Below are 17,077 nucleotides of genomic sequence, written 5' to 3' on the forward strand. Positions count from 1 at the left end.
AGTAATCTGTGCCCTGACAAGCCCTCCAAAGGATTCTCACCCACATTGAAGTCTGAGAGCCAACATAGGGGATTATTTGCATGATCAAGGGAAGGGAAGACTTCCTGAACAAAGCATAACTATAAAGGAAAAGATGGGGACATAAAAATGTAGAACTTCTGTTCACCAAATAATACCATTTGAAGAAAAGAACAAATCACTCTACAGAAAAAGAAACTTGTAACACATAACTGACAAAGGCTCCTATCCAGAATATATAAAGAACTCCTGCGTATCAATAAGAAAAAGCCCAAAAGAAAAATGGGCAAGAGGCCTGAACAGACACTCCTTAGGTGATATTCAAATGGCCAATCAACATGATGAGGTACCCAGTGTCTTTAGAAATTAGAGAAATACACATTTAAATTACAATGTGATATAATTACAGACCCATCAGAATAGATTAAAAAGACTGGCAACATCCAAGTATTGGTGAGACTGTAGAACAGGAATTGGAAAAGTTTACCTGTAAATGGCTAGATAGTAAATTTTTTAGGCTTTTTGGTCAAGAAAAAAAACCGAGGATATTATCTATGCAAGAACTTCTCTAACAAGAGAAAACTCTTGTTCCCTTCCGTGTCAGTTCCCCCGCCCCCTGCCACATTTGATTGGAGTGGGCCATCCTAGGTGGTAGGCAGGTTTTGCCCCCACTTGTGGTTGGCTGGAGACAGGCCCAAGGAGCCTGATGGGCAGGGAGGTGGGGGGTGGCCATCATGGTCAGTTTCCTCTCTGCCTCAGGGACACTCAGATCCCAACTCTACCACTTGCTGTTGTGAATAAAGCTTTATTGAAACACAGCCACACATGAGTTTGCATATTGTCTGTGCCTGCTTTTACAGTAACAGAGGTAGTTGTGACAGAGACCATATGGCCCACAAAGCTTAATATATTTACCATCTGGCCTCTTACACAAAAAGTTTGCCAACTCCTGTAATAAATCACTGAGCTGCACATTTCCATTTTGTATGTCTATATTATATATACATTACATATAATATACATATATTAAATATATATGTTATATATTACATATAATATACATATAATATATATTATATATGTTGTATTTATATACATACATGCTATATTTTATAATTTTAACTATATATATTTCATATATATATGAGATTCTGTTTAGCTCTGCCTCATTTTTGGCAGATCTTCAATGCAGAAAATAGCAATTAAATCAATTCCCTTTAAAAAATAAGTACTCTTTAATTAAATATATTAATTATAGACGATGGATGATGGGTATTAAAGAGTGCACTTTAATTGTGATAAGCACTGGGTGTTGTATGTAAGTGATGAATCACTGAATTCTACTCCAGAAACCAATACTGCACTATATGTTAACTAACAAAATTAAAAAAAAATTAATCATATAGACAAAATACTTGCCTCCAGAGCTGATTTTAGTCTCAATTTCTACATTTGTGAAAGAATAGATCATCAACTTTTGCTCCAAATACTTTGATGATATATTTCTTAAAGATCTTTTAAAGATTGCAGGATGATACTTGAAGGCACTTTCGACAAGTGCCTTGCCAAATGTTGTCACTTCTCTATTTGAGTTGTTCTGACAAGATTGAACCCAGGTATCTACACAACAAGATTCAACAAAGGAGCCACATTCAGTATTGCCTTATTTATTCAGGGATGTGGGGAAGGCAAGTTTTCTGATGCACTGAGTTTCTCTCTTTGCATTTTGTAATTCATCTATTCAGCATATATTTACTTAGAGCCTCCCATGTGAAAACGTTTATTTTCACCATTTTAATGAAATTATTTCTGAAATATTTTGTATCTTTCCTTGTCTTTTACACAAAGAATGCTGAGAATATTTTAAACTTTTCTTTATGATTCAGCCTTATTATGGAACCAAACCATACTCAAAAATGTTGGTTTTCAAATATACATTTTAGCTGAGAAGTCCTTTTATAGAATTCTAACATATAACATAGATAAAAAGAAGAGTTGAAATGAGAGAGAGGGATACAGCAGAGTCCCACCCACTCGGTATCCCCAGGACAACACAAAACCTTAACTACGGGATCATCATTAGGAAATACCAGTGCCATATAGAAACACTCTCAAGGGCTGCTAAGAGATAGAAGATTACTCCATACTCAATCCCAAATTATGATCCAAAATTGCTGTCTTTTTTTTTTTAATTTGAATGTGTTTTATGTATCCTTCTCAACATCAGCAATCACTTCTTGCAGCTGATCAGTGTGGCCCCCAGTATCTGCTCTCTCCTCCACCCACCCATCCACCCCCAACATCTGTGGTTTCTGTAAACTGAGAAATCAAAGTCACCAGGCTTCACGGAAGTGTGGGTAAATCAAGAGTCCAGAAACTAGCAGGACATGAGTGGCTCTTTTTTGAATAAAGGACATGGGCTTTACATTCTGCACCTTGAGTGATCATTTTGACAGCCAAACATGTTTTTCTGTCTCATTTCCAGATTGCCAAATGTATATTACCTATCTAAGTGACCTCTAGATAGGTAAAGAAATTCTCTACCATCAAGATAAGAATGAATTAGCACTGTTGATGATGATGCCATTTTCTCAACTGAGGAAATATTTCTAGTATCTCTCACTCTAAAAACCGTATCTACTAATAACTTTCAAATGCAAATATTTGGATTGACTCCTGTGTCTTTCAACTTAAACTAATATAAAATAGGTATCCGTAAGTGCTGGTGAAGAAAATACTCTCCACCCCGGACACATATGTAAACACAAAACCTGAGCTTATCATTTAACCCAACGGTCTTGGAGTTCACCAAGTGAAAGAGGTTATCTCCAGAAATAAACAGGTAAATCCATTCTAAGATGATATGGGCACCCCGTTTCAGAGTCCTCCTAGTGGCAGCCATTTTAGCAAATTGATAGCATTCACTGACATTATGAGAACATTGGGTAAAAGAATGCATCAAATGCGGGCGCCTGGGTGGCTCAGTTGGTTAAGCGACTGCCTTCGGCTCAGGTCATGATCCTGGAGTCCCGGGATCGAGTCCCGCATCGGGCTCCCTGCTCAGCAGGGAGTCTGCTTCTCCCTCTGACCCTCCCGACCCTCCCCCCTCTCATGTGCTCTCTCTCTCAGTCTCTCTCTCTCAAATAAATAAATAAAATCTTTAAAAAAAAAAAAAAAAAAGAATGCATCAAATGCATTTATAAGAGAAAACCTAAGGCATACACATAGACACAGCACAGATAAACCATAGAGATGCACAGACTCCGTTGCACCCAATGACCAGTTATAGAAACAAAGTCAGTCGAATAACTTAATTCAGACTTAATTCCTCCAGCGCCCTTAAACATCCTTCATATTAAACTTCAAGTTTATTTCACATCACAAAAACATTCTGTCTATAAAGAAATCTGGGGGAACCACAGTTTTACACACTGAAGTGTAGTATGTGATTTCATGTATGTATAAAATCTGAAATATGGGCAGTATCTTAAAGGGCATCTCTACTCACCAGACTTGCGATGCTTAAATCTCTCCTGCCAATTTCCCGCCAAGTGTTCCTCTGCTTATCATTGAATACAGGGTCAGAGAACTTTCTGGATCAGTTCTATATGTATTCAATCTTAAGATTATATTCCTGTATTATTAAATACTTGCATTGGTACAACTTCAATTTTAAATTCAATGCAGGTTTCAGTAAAACTCTAAAATTCTAGTACTTGAGGATAATCATACTTCAGATAAATAATGTTAAACCCACAGAAGGCAATTTAAAATATAAGCAGAATAAACCGATGATCTTCCTCGCCTTCAAAATAGTAGTCTTTTATACCTATATTTCATTTTAAGTAGTGTGAATCCCTAAAAGAGATAATTTAAATAAAAATAATAATAACTTGAAAGTGATGCATAATCTGTTAGTATCTATCTGAATATGAGAAATATTTCTTCAAAAATTTAAATGAATTGCCCAGATTAAAAAAGTATTTTATGGCTACAAATCATACCCCCTTTGAGCAATTAAGAGTTGCCTTGTAGGTGCCACAATTAATTATTCATTTGAAAATAATTCAGGGTTTGAAATAGAAGATCTAAAAGAAAATTCAGGACAGATCTGGTACCAAGAATGGGGTATTAAGAAAACCCACCACACGCTCAGCACAGACCTTGCAAATCCCTAGTTATTCTAGCTCAGTAAAAAGGTAGAGAAACAAAGCTAACTTCTTTTGCCTTTAATTTAAGAAGAAATGAACCTTTTTTGTCTTACCACAATGCATATCAAATTTACACAAAACCTTGGCTCATCAAAAAGTCGTCAAGGCATAAAAGATTATTCAACATTAATGATAAAAATTTTATAAAACTCAGACTATATCAAAGCCATTTCTGCAGGTGCTGCTCTGTTCTGGGTGAAAATGTCCATGGGAGAAAGCCAAAATTTAAATAAGGACCAAGGCACCCCTCCAATTTGCACTGGGGCTATTTTATCAGCTGAGCTCTCGGAAAGACACTTCCGTCCTTGAAATCAGATAAAAATGCTTTAGGGGCCCCCTGGTGGTGATTTATGGACCTTGACCATCAGATAAAAATGACCATGAATCAAATGAGTTAAAGCAGCCAGGGGACAAGACCAGGTTCTACAAACTGTTATCTCGTCTACATGACTCTTAGCATTTTCAGTGTGTACGGTTTGTCCATCCCAACCACAGTTGATTCAATCTCTCTCTGCATCCCACCCCCTCTGATTTTTTTCTCCACACCACAGGCAGTTTTTTAGTCTTTTGTTTTTTGTTTTAGTGAAAATATAGTATCATTCTCCACCCTTCAACGGCTTTCAAATTAAGTTGACTTTAGAATTAAAACGAAAAATCTAATTTAACCTGGTTTACAAGTCTTAGAAGGCACCGGCTTCCACCCACCTTACCATCCTCACCTCATGCTACTCTCTGTCTCGCTCTGAGTACCAGCCACATGAATTTCTTTCAACTGTTGAACTGTCCTGACTCCATCCTCCAAGGACATTTACCATACTGCCTGCCACCACAACCCTCCCCTCCCCTCCCCCTTTGCCTAGTTAACCCCCACTCATCACTCAACCTTCAGGTGAGGTGTGACTTGTCTTGAAAAGTTCCTTGTCTCATACTTGTATTTCTCAACTCCGTGAGACCCAACACTTTTTACGACAAATATTTTGTCATGTCTCCTTTAGTGTCTTAAAATTAAATTTACAAATCATATAACCTCTCTATAAATATAATTTTTAGAACACTCAGTGTAGTACCCAAACTGTAATGTAAAGCAGAAATTAAAGGAAAGTCATTTATAATAAAAAGTAATCTCTATTTCAACGTGTAAATGATTAGCCATGGCCACATAAAAAGATCCAATAAAGTGATCACATGTTTGCGTAGGATTCCATATATAGAATGAAAGAGCTCCAAATGCAGACCTACACAGATTTGCCGTGTTGGTGACTCAAATACCATCTGCAGCTCTGCCCTCAGCGACGTGATTTTCCAAAATGGTGAGCAACTCTTAGGAAAGTTGCAAACAAAATAAAGTACAATCTTCCCTCCACTTATACTGAGGTTGCATTCTTGGAAAATTCTATGTATGTTAAAATCATGCAAAAATACTTTGTATTTCTATGGAAATGGAGTTCGGTTCCAAACTCAGATAATCACACACACAAGCATTCAGAAAGACATTTGAAAGTCACGTGTGAAGGGGCACCTGGGTGGCTCGGTCGATGAAGTGACTGCCTTTGGCTCAGGTCATGATCTCAGGGTCCTGGGATCGAGCCCCGCATCGGGCTCCCTGCTCAGCAGGGGGCCTGCTTCTCCCTCTCCCTCTGCTCCTCCCCCTGCCTGTGCTCGCTTGGTCTCCCTCTCTCTCTAAAATAAATAAATAAAATCTTAAAAAAAAAAAAAAGAAGAAGAAAGAAGAAAAGAAAGTCACGTGTGAAGGGAAACAATACTTGGTGGAGAGGACAGTCCCGTGAGCTGTAGTATGTCTAACACTCTGTTCCTCTCCCATTAAAGGCCTCCAGTCATTTGTGGGGGCAAACAAAAATGCTCCCACAAATTTCCAAAGTTCCTCCTGGGTGGCAGGTAATAGCAGCCTCCACCTTTAGCACTGACACACACCATGTGCCCTGGCAGGACCCTCCTTTTCCTTTGTAACGCTACATCCACATGTAGATACTCAATGTCTGACACCTTCGCAGACTCAGGGCCCCAGGGGAAGAGTGACTGGATGGGCATTTTGTCTGTCACTGCGTTCCTAGGGCTTTGCCTGCTGCCAGCACGCAGTGGGCACTCTGTCACTTCCCTGAGTGAATGACTGAACACGAGTCCTCTGGTGCTGTGTTCTAGAAAAGCAGGCAGCCCCATGCGTGGCTCTGCACCAGTGACCAGTGACAGAAGGAACAGAACGGAAGCCCGGACATAATATGGAATGTTACCTTGATCAGAGAGCTCGCATGGATCTTTCCTGTTGTCTTAGTTCCAGCCGCTACAGTGAAATACCAGAGACTGGGTGGCTTCTAAATACCAGAAATTTCTCACAGTTCTGCAGGCTGGAAGGCCAATATCAGGGTGCCGGCATGGTGACCACCCTCTCCCCACTGTAGCCTCACACGGTGGGGAGAAAAGAAGAAAGGCAAGTTCAGATAGTTATAAGGGCACCGGTTCTTTTCACGGGGGCTCCTCCCTCATGACCTCATCTAATCCCTCCTATCTCCCAAAGCCTACTTCCTAATACCATCACATTGTGGGGGAGAGTTTCAACATATGAATTTGGGGGTGGGTGGACACAAACATTCAGTCCATAACATCTGTTAAATGAAATACATTTCCATTTTCCTTAAGAACTACCAAGTTGAGGGGCACTGGGTGGCTCAGTCAGTTAAGCATCTGCCTTGGGCTCAGGTCATGACCCAGGGTCCTGGGATGACCCGGTGTCCAGTTCCCTGCTCAGCGGGGAGTCAGCTTCTCCTTCTCCCTCTGCCCTCCCCTGCTCGTGCTCTCTCATGCGTGGTCTCTAAAATAAACAAATAAAATCTTAAAAAAAAAAAAAAAAAGAACTACCAAGTTCAGCTTGTACTCACATTTACAGTAGCACCAAACTAAGAGCCAAATCAGCCAAATTACAGTTGGTAATAGGCCCTCAAATAATGGTGAAAGATCAGAATACAATTTTGTCATAAACACTGATCTGGAAGACGCCACAAAAGAGCTTCTAGTCAATTTACTACTTTCAGGTTATTCACAAGTAAGAAGGGTGGCCAGAGTAATTAGACCCCGGGAAATGTATCACAACACTGTTGCTTTATTTTACATGTGATTATCAGGACCAGAAAGGGTGACTCCATTGTTCCAAGTTATAAAACCCATTTCGTAGCCCAAAACCCTGCTGAATTCAAGAGGAGCAAAGTGTGGGCTTGTTCTAGTATAAGTCGCACATGAGAAAAAAGATAAATACTTTTTAGTATCAAATCCTAAGAGCATTCTCATTAGAAGTGATATATGTGTAAGTCTTTCCTCCCAATATATTTCTTACAATTTAGAAGGAGGTATTTATCAAGCTGTATAAATCTGCCCCAATTTATTGAAAATTCTTACAATTTAGAAGGAGGTATTTATCAAGCTGTATAAATCTGCCCCAATTTATTGAAAATTTTGGCACCAGGTAACAGGTCCAAAAAGCAGACAAGATTGAAGCAGTAGAATAGAGACTTCCAGAAAAGATGGCTCTGGGAAAATAAAGACAATCCCACGGTCAGGAAACGTTCATGATATTACAACATCTTTTCAAAATTTAACATAGGTGGATAATAAATTAAGTGAAAAAATAAGACAATTAAAATAACTGAGAGGATTAAAAAAACATGTTCTGTCATGATAATATTTGCCTATATATAATGAGGTAAACATGAATTAATAATTAAGAACAGTTATCAGTATCAGGAAGGATGGAGGAGAGACCCTCTTCAACAGAAAAAAGCTCCTATCCCTTTTTTTTTAATCAAGAGTCTAACACTTAACCGACTAACCACCCAGGTGCCCCAAAAGGCTCCTATCCTTATGGAAAGCCAAAAAAGCCTAAAACCCTAAAATTAAGATATAGCAATCTATAAATTACTTAGAAATATGATATCTATGAGAAAAAAAGAGCTTAGAAAGTTAAAAGAAGTCACCACTGGGATTAAAATTGAAGTGGGAGGCATTTTTCATCATAAATGTCACAATACTTTTTTTATTTTTATTATATACACATAGTCCCCAGTGGTTTGACTTAACGGTGTTTTGACTTTATGATCGTGTGAAAGTGATATGCGTTCAGCAGAAACCATACTTTAAATTTTGAATCTGGATCTTTTCCCAGGCTACCGACATGCTCTCTTGTGATGCTGGGCGGGGCAGCTGCCCGTCAGCCAGGCACTCACAAGAGCCAACAACCAATACACTGACAACCACTCTGTTCCCAGACAGCCATCCTGTTTCTCACTTTCAATGCAGTAGGCAAGTTACATGAGATACACTATATCATAAAATAGGCTTTGTGTTAGATGATATTGCCCAACTGTAGGCTAATGCCAGTGTTATGAGCATGATTAGGGTAGATGAGGCTGAGACATGATGGGCAGTAAGTGAGGTGTTGTAAATTCACATTCGACCCAGATATTTTCAACTCAAGACATGTTTTTTTTTTTAAGATTTTATTTATTTATTTGACAGACAGCGAGGGAGGGAACACAAGCAGGGTGAGTGGGAGAGGGAGAGGCAGACTCCCCATGGAGCAGGGATCCCGATGCGGGGCTCGATCCCAGGACTCTGGGACCATGACCTGAGCTGAAGGCAGACACTTAATGACTGAGCCACCCAGGCGCCCCTCAACTCAAGATATGTTTATTGGGATCTAACTCCACCAAAACTCAAGGAAGATCTGTATAATTATTATCTTCATAACTTTTTAGTACTACTGAGAAGGTCCATAATCAGACTGTGACCCACATGAGCTTTAAAGGCTATATTTATCCCATTCTGTGTCTGGTTAAAAACAGTATGACTTAATATATTGTTTCAGTCACAAAAGTTCAAATTCTCAGGACCTCCCAATACAATGCAGACCTTGAACAATTATGCTATATTTGCTCAGACATTGGTTTAGGTCCAGACAGTAAACTACAAACTTTAAACCCACAATTATAATGATTTAATAGCAAATTGCACTTCTGTATGAATTCTCGGCCGTTAAGTTACTTTCTGAACTGAAAACAGTGAGCTGAGTCTATAGGTTTACCCCATATTTTTCTTTGGGTGTGTGTATGTGTGTGAATCCATCTCTCATCAGAACTTCTTTAAATATTTTTTAGCTGAATTGGTAGAATTAATGTGCATTCTCTTGAAGGAAAAGAGATTGTATTCCTTTCATTGAGAAATTCCATGTGTTTTAAAAACAAAACAAAACAAAAGAATAGCTTATTATAGAAGATCCCTGCACCCTAGGAAAAATTATGATTTTAAGGATTATGAACCTGTCACTCTGTAAGTTATGAGCTAGAGGCAGCATCTGAAGCTTTGATTAATCTACTCATTATTCAGTTGACCCTACTTGCTAGCCTTGACAGCAAAGAGAAAGATCTGCAGTGCCAATATTACTTCAAGTAGAAAAACATGGAAGGAGGTTCTCAACAAGACTCTTTGAAGGTTTCAAAGTAAATGGCCCGGTCTGGGGAGAAGTGCTCTAGTAAAACAGGTCCTTGATACTTTATGTCTTAAATTCTGCACCTCTAAGAGGGCTCCCTCTTCCCCCACCCTCTGGACAATTTCAAGCCAAGGGATCTGAGCTATACCAAGTGACTCAAAAGTATGTACCAAAGAGGATGTGAGAGGAATTAAAGAAGGACTGAGAATAGGTTCATTCATTCAGTCATTTCCTACTGAGTACTGACTATGTGCCAGGCACCATTCTTCATGCTGGAAGATAAATATAATAAGATATGTTCTTTTGGCACTGAGAACCCAGGGCCCAATAAGCACATTTCTGATGATCTCTCTGGCTACTTTCACTTTGCACAAGGCTTTCTTTACAGACACAAAACGAGAGGAACACTTTATTGACATTAGCCAGTATGCATTGAGGTTTTTTTTCTATGTGACAAGACTATTCTAAGAACTTGACATGTATTTATTCATTTTACTCTCTCAACAACACAATGTGGTAGTTACTAACATCTTCCTCACTTTATAGATAAGGAAACAAAGCCTAAAAATTTATGTGCCCCGCCCAAGTTTCTATAGTCTGACTCCAAGACTTGCAGGCATTGGGGATGCCAGTTGATTATCCCTCTTACACAGACATAAGGCAACCCAAATAAAAAGGCAGAGGAGAATAAAGAGCCATTCTTGTTTCATAGTCATAGAAGTGAATTCCTCAAGATAAAGGGGAAAAACATCACCAATACAGCTACCTAGATATGCCCCGAGCTAACCTACCATGTTCACAGTTCAGACCTTCCTTTGTCTACACCTACACTCTTGCTCCAGGAAGTTTTATGATTCTGAATTCATAGAAAGATATTTGCAAAACTAGCCTCATGATGATGAAGCACTAAGTATAACACTTGGTAATATTAGGGTGAACAGAGAAGATCTAAGGAGGCAAAGGAAAATAGCTAACCATTGACTTTTCTAGTACCTTTTGCTCCACTGCAATGTTTTATCTAAGAAACGTGGAGGCAGATGAACCATTGCAGGTGCTAAAGGGCCCACAAAAGGTAAATGTTATTGATGCTGCAGGCCTGCTAGAGATGTTGCAGCATGGGACAATAAGGCATGGGCATGACAGGAAGATACACCATGGCTGCCACCGAGGAGTCAATGAGAAGGTACAGGTGAATCACAGGAGGACCACCAATGCCTGTGGGAACTTCTTAGGATTGAGTTCCTTTTCTGCAGAAATTGCTGGGGCCCCCACCTGCCCAGATCTTCAGATAAGGAGCTAGATGAAGAATGATGACTAGAAAAATAGGAAAAGTAACCTCCCGCCATCAATAGGTGGTTCTCTGCCTAAGAAGAAATCACTTCCAACCAACAAAAAAAAGGAAAGCCAAGTTGCCATGGAAAATCAAGAAAATGAATGACTCTCTACATTTTTTCCTCTCCCTTCTCCTCACTGCAGTGCCCAAGGGACAAGCACAAGAAAGAGGGAGGAAGCTGAAAGTGAGCAGACAAAAGCCTCACACCTCCCCTTGAAATCTTTGGAGAGGAACGCCCAGCCTGCTGTAGGGCAGAGGGGGGAGATTTTAATTGAATGGGAGATTGACATGTTCAATAGGCTAGACTTTTTAATAACTAAAGATGACAGAAAAGTTATAAAATCAAACTGAAATATTGTTTAGGGACACCACCACACAGCAGGTACACAAATCTGAGAGGACAAGGTAAGAGTTAAAAAGTCAAACTCCACAATGTTTGTACCCCAAAGATCCTGAGTTCCCTCAATCAAGCCAGTTACGGACTGATTAGGTGTCTGAGGGGAAAAAAAATCAATTAGTATAGAAATAATCTCAAGATGTATCTTAAACTGCCCCCTCCAAAATGTGAAACGCGTTTGTAAAATCCTAGGCTGAATAATTCAAGTTTGAAGCTAACTTAATGGCTAATTATGAATGTCCTCATATCATTAATGAATACTTGATATAAAGCATATAATTTATTAATACCATTAATAAATACCTGATGTAAAATACCTCACCTGTACTGGACAGAGAGGGGCAATTAATGCCAGGGGACAGATGACATCAGCAATAAAAGTCATAATTTCAAAGAAAAAAGTTATTTCTCTTTGTATTTGTGCCTAAATCCTGGGTCAGACTTGCCACTGAGCCCTCTTCAGTATTTCTCTTAGTATGTCCGAGTTCATATTTTTCATGGATTGTGATTAAAAAATAACTCTTAAAGGACAAAGAGATCACTGTATTAAATTATCTAAAGAAAATGTACCTTCTTGTTTCTTTTTGTCTTAAAAATATTTTACCCTGACTCCCTGCTCAGCGGGCAGTCTGCTTCTCTCTCTCCCTCTGCCCCTCCACCTGCATGTGCTCTCTCTCTCATTCACTCTCAAATAAATAAATAAAATCTAATATATATATATATAAAAATATTTTTTTTTAACAGCTAAGCATCAAGCTAAATGTGCTTAGCATATAAAACCTCATGGAACCCTCACACAACTCCATGGGATAATTGTCATTTCTACATGTCTGCTACAGATAAAGAAATTGAGGCTCTAAAAGGGTAAATATTTGCCCCAAGTAACATAGCTAGTAAATGGAAGGGCTGAGATTCAAGCTTATATCTGTCTTGTTCCAAACCTGAAACCTTAACCACTAAATTTAATTTTTCTCTTGGAATCAAAACATTTAGCATTCTATGGTTTCCAAAGTAAATGTGTGTGTGGGCATGGGAGGTATATATATATATATATATATATATATATATATATATATATATATATATATATAATTCACATATGATGTCTTATTACATATTGTATGTTATTTTAAATATATTTACATATTATGTATTGTTATATGTTCATATATATGATCCTCTTCCAGACCAAATCTGTCATTCCCAAACACCCCACCACCCCCACTGTACCCTCAACAAATACAACAATTCTATAGTGACAGCTCATCTTTTTTTTTTAAGCAGTAAATCTTACCAGTTTTATCCTCCAAATATAACCTTGATCCATTTTTTTCCATTCTTTTTGTCACTAATGTATTCAGCATGATTGAAATCAATGTACTGAGTACCTAATATGTACAAGGCAGAATTCTGGAAACCAGGGATATCTCTGTCCTTAAGTAGCTCACAGTGTATGAAAAAAAAAAAAGCTATTTAAGAGACCACATTGCCATTTGGTACAAAAGGAGCATCAGTAGAAGTTGCCCACAACACACAGGCAGCCCCGAGGAGGGAGTGAGCAGGCCTGGCCTGGGGGTTTGGAAGAGCTCCCCAGAGGGGACTGCACTGAAGTTGAGTCTTGAGGGATGATGAGAAGGGGGATGACAGCTGGGCAAGACTGAGTGAAGGCAGGGAAGGAGGGGAGGGTGCGCCAAACCACAGAGACCACGTGGGGCAGGAAACAAGCACGGTGAAGTCCCATCACTTTGTTCCCAGAGTACTGGGGAAAAAACAGCCACCAGCTGTTTAGTTTATCCACATCTGTCTGAACACTGCTGACAAATAAGTTCTCCAGAAGCATAATTTTGATCACCCCCCCCACCCCTGTCCCTTCTCAAGAGGCTATATTGTCATAAATTATCAAATTATCCCCTAACTGCTACCTCTTTTTTAAGGGCCTTATGTGTGATCTGCTCCCACATTTCCTTATTTTCACTACTACTTACCCAAACCCCTCCAGAACTTCAAATGAATCTCTGCCCTTGCTGACAGTAGGTTCAACCGTACCTCACAGCTGTTATACCCTCCCCCAGCCAAATTCTGTGCATGCTCAGGACCCATTTCCTATGCCACCTAGTCTTGGTCCTTCCTTACCTACTCCAACTGCCGAAGCTGCTGGGCAACTGGCATCACACTCAGAATGTTATACCTTATCCCCCTGTAGTCCATCTTTCCATCTGCCCACAGTTACCCAAGTAGTGATCCATTCCCACCTTCTTCACTCATTCACAAGTGGTACTTGTGGATCATCTATTTTACGTAATTTTTCTCAAACTAAGTGTTCCATACTAACTCAATTTTCTCTTTCCCCTCGCTCCTCCCCACCCCCATCCTCCAAACTGGTTTTCCTCTTCCTGTATTCTATACATATCCCAAGCTGGAAATTTCAGAAGCATCCCTTATTCCTTCCTCTCTTAATACCCACATCCAATCTGGCCACTCAGTTATGTCAATTCTCTCCCAGAAAATATATCTCAATGCACTCTGTTCTGGCCCCAGGTCCTTCACAACATCCCTACTGAACCATTGCAATGGTCACCTGATTCATCATCTCAATGCTATTCTCTCAATGTCACGGGTCTTCTCCAAACAGGCGTCAAACATTTATTGGGGACCTACTTAACTCCAGGTATGGTGCTGGGCATTGGAAGTCTAACTTGGAAGTCTTTGACTTCCGCCACAAGTGTGAGTATTTTAAGGGTGGGAGCTTTGGCTAATTTAACTTTATATTGCCAGCCCCTAGCCAATTACCTGGCCCATCCTCCTTGATTAATGGATACTAGCTTGAAAGAATGAGTGAATGAGTGGAAAATTCTCCATCTGGGCAGTCCCAGATGAATTCATTCCAGGTGAATGGAAATAACAGTCCTGTTTTCAAGAAGGCAAAATTAGCTGAGAATTTAAGACCCAGACAAAAGATGGAATATGGGCAGATAGTTTGATAAATTGCATACAATCAGTTGGTGAAGAGTCAGACATTTTACAGTTTTCACTGTAGTATAATAGGTGGGTAGAAGGTTGGGGAGGTGGCAGCTGCTTTCCTAAATTCATTCTCCAAGGGTAGTCCCTTTTCAAAAATGTTTATGGAAGTAAGTTGACCTGGTGGACGTTAATACGACTATGAAGGGACTGTTTTGTGAATCCCAACACTACTCTGGGAAATGGGGTGAGTCAGCATGGGAGATCTTGAGCTGTCCATGTACAAAATAATGAACCAGGGATGCCTGGGTGGCTCAGTCAGTTAAGTGTCTGCCTTTGCCTCAGGTCATGATCCCACGGTCTTGGGATCGAGTCCCACATCAGGCTCCAAGCTCAACAGGGAGCCTGCTTCTCCCTCTCCCTCTGTCTGCTGCTCTCCCTGCTTGTGCTCTCTCTCTCTGACAAATAAATAAATAAAATCTCGGAAAAAAAAATAAAATAAAATAATGAACCAGTAAAAATGACATGTTGAGAACTACAGTGTGGACCTACCAGCTTCTGGCTGATAGCCACTCCCCTCATTTACACCCTCACACAAAGTGTTTAGGAAACAGTCAAAATTACATTTCAGAAAATTCTGTGTGTGCAATATAGTATCTTGATTAGGATCCTGGGACACAAAAAGGACATTAGTGAAGAAATGGGTATTATCTGAATAAAGTTTAGTTAATAGTAACAAGTTTGTAGTTAATAGTAACAAGTTTGTAGTTAATAGTAATTTATCAAACTCGATGTCTTAATTTTGACCACTGTCTCATGGCTGAGTTGTTAACATTAGGACAAACTGGGTGGAGGATAGTACTTTTGCAATGTTCTTGTAAATCTAAGATCATGTCAAATAAAAGTGTATTAAAAATAAATCCCGGGTGCCTGGGTGGCTCACATGGTTAAGCGTCTGCCTTCGGCTCAGGTCATGATCCCAGGGTCCTGGGATCGAGTCCCGCATCGGGCTCCCTGCTCAGCGGAGAGTCTGCCTCTCTCTCTCTCTCTCTTATGAATAAATAAATAAAATCTTAAAAAAAATAAAAAAAATAAATCCCAATTCTGAAGTCTTATTTCTACCATATATGGAGAAGCAAGGGTCAGTCTGTGATTCAGTCACTAGCAGTCAGACTGCGGCACTTGGGGTGGGGGGTCAAAGAAAGTTGTCTTTTTGAAGTTCTCCACCTCCCCCATTCAAGCTTCACTGGCCAAGCTTTTGGGCCCTGGACTCCCCCCCTGCTCAGCAGCTGCTGTGGTCCTGTATTGTTACTTAATGACATGTAAGGCTGTCTTTACCAGTCTTTTCTCTGACCCCAGGTCTTTGCTGGGCGGTTTCCACAAAAATACCTCTAACACTGAGTAGCATGCTGCTTTGCCCCCTATGCATCTCTATTATACTCCATACATCATCTTGTTTTAATGTCTTCCCAGATTTTAGCTCCATGTAAGTTACCTTGTTGACTCACTCGTTCCTGATTAATATCTGTCTCCCTCTGTATGCAGTAAACTCCCTAGAAACAAAAACCTTATCTGTCTTGTTCAGTGCCTGACCCCTGGGGGCCCAAGATGGCACCTGGCACAGAGTAGATTTTTTTTTAAGTCATAAATGAATGTAGTTTTTGTGAGAAAGTCTTCTGTAATGAATGTACTTCTGTACCCTCTCCACCTTCTAGAAGCACTGCACCAATAATGCCTTGGAGAATTGTAGCAATGCTCCCTGAAATCATCTCTCCTTTTCACATCCATCCACTTCATTGAAGAAGAAGCACCTGCCATCTGCTTAGTACAATCCAGAGAACCAAAGTCAAGCCACCTGAAGGGACACCCCACTTATTTACAGTAATACAACACTTTTTAAGTTCCTGTACACTACAGAGCGGTTAGCCTGTGGCAACCAGCATTTGAAAGTTCCCAGAAAACCACTTCAGGAGTCTTAATGCAGTGGTTGGAGAGAGTGAGTGAGTCAATTACTTCTTTTTCAAATTCTAAGGAGTTTGTGAAATAGACTTTTCTTTTCCAAGTGAAGTGCAGCTTTTTTGTTTTGTTTTGTTTTAGAGAGGGAGAACAGGGGGTTGGGGGCTTAGGGGCAGAGGGAGAGAGAGAATCCCAAGCAGGCTCCACACCCATAGCAAAGCCTGAGTTGGGGCTCAATTCCACAACCCCAAGATCATGACCTGAGCCAAAATCAAGAGTCAGATGCCAAAGCATGATGCCCTGAACAAGGGAAAGCAGGCTCCTTTTATTAGGGCTTGGGATGATGTTTGGAAGGGAATTTTAACATTATATTGAGGCTGAGGTTAACTGTTGGTCACTGTCAGGCACTTTCTGATTCATCTGTGCTGGCCTCATGCTCAAATGTTTCTTTTCTGCTTCAGCAGTTCGTTAGTTTCTAAGAAGTTAAGCATAAGCTTCTAGGAGTATCTTGGGTTCAGGAGGTCAGCCCTGAGTTCAGGGAGTCAGTCCTGAGGTCAGGGGGCCAAGGGGGCTCACAGGTGACAAAACAAAATGGAAAGAACGAGATGGGTGAGGTATGATCCATATTAAACTTAAATAGTTAAATAAAGGCATCATTTTCATTCTCTGCTCTGCCTGTTGCTAGCACAGTGCATATGCACAGACGGTAT

Source organism: Leptonychotes weddellii, chromosome 3, assembly GCF_054177405.1.
Source record: "Leptonychotes weddellii isolate Sample4059 chromosome 3, ASM5417740v2, whole genome shotgun sequence".
In the NCBI taxonomy this organism is placed as follows: domain Eukaryota; kingdom Metazoa; phylum Chordata; class Mammalia; order Carnivora; family Phocidae; genus Leptonychotes; species Leptonychotes weddellii.